We start from the raw sequence: 4,871 nt of genomic DNA, 5'->3' as shown, positions 1-4,871 counted from the left end.
TTACATCTTTTGTGGGGTTTACCCTGCCAGTTTCTTATTTTTTATTTTTATTTTTTCATTTTAGTACAGGATCTACACAGTCTCACTATGTAGATCGGACTTGTAGTGATTCTCCTGTTTTCAGCCTCCCAAGAGCTACCTTGACAGTTTTAAAATTGTAGCTGCCTCATGCAACAGTCATACTGTACAATCTATAAAGGCTAATATTGGTTTGTTGTTTTTATTTATTATTTTTGTGGCCAGCACAGCCTGTCCTGGAGGTGGGGCTGGCGCAGCATGTGGTGCTGGAGATGGAACAGCAGTCCCTGCACTTGCCTAAGCAGATGCTTTAGACCACTGAGCTATCTCGCTGGCCCTGTTTTTTTTTTTATTATTAATTTTATTGAGAAATACCAATGAGACAGTTTCAAAACAGGTTAGTAGGGCAGTTACAATAATACATTGCATATTGTTGTCTTCGTAGTAGTTATTCAGAGTACAAGATGCAAATATGATATCTTGTCTAAACACTGTTAATATAAATCTTCTCACTGAACAGAGGAAGTAGCTGTATATCTATCCTATTTTGTGTATACAGATTGGCCCTGTTTTTTTAAAATATGGAATGCCTCATGAGTGTGCCTGTGACCCTTGCACAGAGGCCATGTTACTCACTGGATTGTTCCAATTTTAGTGTATGTTCTGCCGAAGCTAGCACTTTGTCTTTTTGAGACAGGGCTCCGCTATGCAGTTCAGGCTGGCCTTGAGCTCACTCTGTAGCCCACACCAGTCTCAAACTCTCAACCATCCTTTTGCTTCAGCCTTCCAAGTGCCGGGATTACAGGCGCGTACCACCATACCTGGCTTAAAGGCTACTACTGGTATGTGTTTTTCCAGATTTCACTACGCTCATGCCTTCCCTTCCCATGTCATGGTGGTCCTCTTCCATCTCCCCTCATAAGCTCCATATTCTTGCCTCCCTCTTTCCTCAGTAAACATGAACATGTTGTCCCTCGGACACTTGCCATCCCCTTGCCCCCGGCCATTAGACTCCAGAGTTCCTGCTGCTTCGGTCGGACCCACTGGCATCAGGTACCCCCTCCCCATAATACTGGGGATCGAGCCCAAGGCTTCATATGTGCTATGCAAATGCCTTGCTGCTGAGCTCCAGCCGCAGTCCTAAACCATTTATTTTATAGCTGCAGCATGGACCGCATCTGAGGAAGAACAGTCTTACTGCCTGCTTACATATAACAACTGTGTATGTGTATGCTCACGTATATGTAACACAGTACATACACACAACATAAAACTGTGTTAGGATTCTAGACCCCCATCCTTTGTTCTAAGAAATAATAAACTAAAAATAACTGAGCCATTTATCATCTGGATTAGGGCTTTCCGTTACAGGCTCAGAATTAAAATTTTTCTGCTTTTAAGGAAGGCTAGCAGCAAACAAGGTATCTTCATAGCTACTTGTGGGATCAGAAGTAGAAGCTGCATTCAGGCCTACTGTGATGAAAATTACATTCTGGCTGGTAGCATAGAGTGTGTGCTGGCAAAGGGTGAGGTCCCCGACATTGCTGCGTGACTCGTTTGCAGCGCTAGGGCCTGTCAGCCAACATTTACCTTGTGCGTTCAAAGTAAGCTGAAGAAGTGAACTGCTGTCCCTAAAGACACTAATTTGATAGGGTAGAAAACTAAAAACTTGGGCAAAGATGCTGTCACTAGTAATAAACTACTAAAAAAAGTTTAGAAGATGACCCAAGTAGGAAAACCAGGAATTCCTGACTCTGCTTACTTTGAAATTACAGCATCTTTTTTTCTTTTTCTCTTCTTTCCTTTTTGGGCGCCAGGTATTGAACTCAGGACCTCATGCTTACCAGGCAGGGGCTTGTGTGCTGAGCTGTCTCTCTGGCCCTGGCAGCTTGCTTTCATAAGCTCTCACATGCGTGTGCATTCTCCCTCTCCTTGGCCCGCTCCCTCTCCATCATCTTAAGGCTGATTTCTTTGGAATAGTATTAGAAGTTCCCCTTCACACCGGAGAGAAACCCTATGTATGTAGGCAGTGTGGGAAAGCTTTCAGCCAACACAGTTACTGTCAAGTTCACAAAAGGACTCATAGTGGAGAGAAACCATATGTATGTTAGCAATGCAGGAAAGCTTTCACTAGAAAAGCAAGTTGGCGAACACATGAAAGGAACACACGAGATGAACACTGGGGAGAAACCCTATGTATGTAAGCAGTGCAGGAAAGCTTTTGACAGACTGTCAGACTCATGTACAAGCTCACACTGGGGAGAAACCATGTCTGTAAGCAATGTGGGAAAGCTTTCAGCAGACACAGAGATTGTCAGTCACATGTATGAACTCACACTGGGGAGAAGCCTTCTGTATGTAAGCAATATGGGAAAGCTTTTAGCACCCATGATAGTTGTTGTACACATAAAAGAAGTCACACTGGAGAGAAACCCTATGTATGCAAACAATGTGGGGAAGCTTTCAGAATACACAAGACATGGCAAAGACATGAAGGGCTCCCATTGAGGAGAAACGCTATGTTTGTAGGCAATGTGGAAAAGCCTTAAAAACAAAGATTGTAAGTCACATGTATAGACTCACACTGGGGAGAAACCCTATGTATGTAAGTAATGTGGAAAAGCTTTAATACCTGTGATAATTGTAGAGTACATGAAAGAATTTACACTGGGGAGAAACTATGAATGTAAGCAATGTGGGAAAGCCTTTGTCAGAAACAGATTGTGAATCACATGTGTGGACTCACACTGGGAGAAACCCTATGTATGTAAGCAGAAAGTGAGAAAGCTTTCCATATTTATCATAATTGTCAAATTCATGAAAGCGTTCACACTGGGGAGAAACCTTATGCATGTACACACCATGGCAAAGCTTTCACCACAAGTGGTTTTTGTCAAAATCACCAACAGACTCACACTGGGGAGAAACCCTATATATGTATCTGATGTGGGAAAGCTTTTAGCATATATGGTAGTTGTCAAACACATGAAAGAAATCACACACACAAAAAAGTTGCCTGAGTCACTCTTTATCACCTAAGACTAATGATCATGTAACAAGAAGACACAAATGTCCTTTTCTTACAAAATAACACAATTTATTACTATTTTAAAACAGGTCTCACAAAATAACATTCAGCAACTCAATATTTCTAAATAATTTAACACAATAACTTTAGTCATAAAGTCATGCTACAAAATTCCTGTGTATAAAAGATTATTACCAAAGTATTAATAGATGTTAAAATGCTCTTTGGAATGGAATTGGTTCTAAAAGCAAAGATCCTGGAATGGAGCTCACGATCATAACTGACCATCCGGGAGAAGCGCCGGAGCTGCGAGCCTAGAGCCATCTATTCTCCGTGCAGGCGGGAGCACCTGGCAGGCGCGCGCTTCCTGCTGACAAAGGAGCACAGTGCTTCCAACCAACAGAACTTGGCAACAACTCAGCGCAGACAACATCTAAATTTGTTTTCAAAATTGGGGTGTGGGGAGGTAACGAAGTATGTGAGTAGGAGAATTACTTGGCACCTTCTCTGGAGGGATGATGTGGGTGCAGAAGATATGGAGACAACTCGAGTAGGCAAATCCAGGTATCCCCACTCTGCTTATGTCAACAGGCAGCAAGTACTTATGCTGCCTTAGAATAGTCTGGGGTGAGGTTTGATCCTCTAACATCTATGTGCAGGCTACACACTTATCCATCTGCTTTTTGGAAGTACTTTCCAAGAGCATCCAGTTCAGAATTTTAAAGTGCAAATCTACTGAAAAATAGTTTACTCTCCCCCAACACCCCTGGTTAAACTTGCTAGATCATAATTTGGTTGGCTGGTTCCCTCTACTCTACCCAATACGGGAAATAACCTAGAATCTGATTAGGACTTAAGTGTTAAGTATTAAGCTTATTTTAGGTCAGAAGAAGAGTCTTAGTTTTTCCTTTCAGTTTTGTTCTTTTACAGTCATTGATGAATAAAAGGTAGGAATAGATATATTGATGTGGTATTTCTAAAAGCTCAGTGATTTGAAAATGAAACTCCTAATTGCTTTAAGTTTCACCTATTTTATAGTTTTTAAAAAAGGGAAAGAGTATGACATGCTAAAGTAAAAAGAGAGGAATACAGTCAAGTTAGCTGTGTTAGAAACACCAACTCTGCTACACTGAGTCTTGTTCATTTACAGACACATAAAGAGGCCCAAGTAGAGAGAACTGTGCCAAAGGAATGAACTTCTGGTAGCGGATAACTTGCAGGTTCATGGTTTCCTCCCTTCACCAGTACTTATGATGTCTAAGGTCTTAGTAAACTAAAGATCCAACAGCACTCTGAGAGACACTGACTACTCATGACAGATGTTGACACTTCCGACAGCTGTCTTGTTGGGCTGGCCTCTGCTCTTCCATCAGCCCTTAGAAAAATCCAGAGGGAAGATACCAACTCTGAGAAAATGTCAACAGTCACCATTCAATTCCATTCCTCCTTATTCTGTTTTCAACTTACTGGCAAAAAGTGTCAAAAGCACCCATTCAAGTAAAAAATTCCACACAGGAGCCACACTTACGTGCCGGGTTCTGTCTTCATCCACAGAATGGATTCCGTAAGCACTCCAAGTTACTGACCAGTTATAATAAGCAGGCATCATTCTGATCACACTCAGAATCAACGTCTGCGTCAGCTAACTTTTACACATGATACATTTTAGAGTATTTTTCTGTATTTAATGACTGTCTCAGTCTGCAAAAGTTTGCATATTAGGTAATGAAGCTGATCCATTTTCTGAAGTACATTTAAAATATCAAATTTTAGAGACAAAGCAAAATCTACCACAAGGTTGAATTCTGTTGGCAGTAACAGGGAG

General features: G+C 41.5%; 1 non-coding gene across 1 annotated transcript; it reads right to left on the bottom strand.

Annotated features, from left to right (window-relative positions):
• Positions 1-593: 593 nt before the first annotated feature.
• On the bottom strand, positions 594-697 carry LOC111813410. The gene has a single exon (XR_002818686.1). It is a non-coding gene; the product is annotated as a U6 spliceosomal RNA (small nuclear RNA).
• Positions 698-4,871: the final 4,174 nt, after the last annotated feature.

This window comes from Octodon degus, unplaced genomic scaffold (genome assembly GCF_000260255.1).
Source record: "Octodon degus isolate 3935 unplaced genomic scaffold, OctDeg1.0 scaffold00007, whole genome shotgun sequence".
Taxonomy (NCBI): Eukaryota; Metazoa; Chordata; class Mammalia; order Rodentia; family Octodontidae; genus Octodon; species Octodon degus.
The sequence above is the reverse complement of the archived record's forward strand: the minus strand, read 5'-3'. Positions and strand labels throughout refer to the sequence as shown.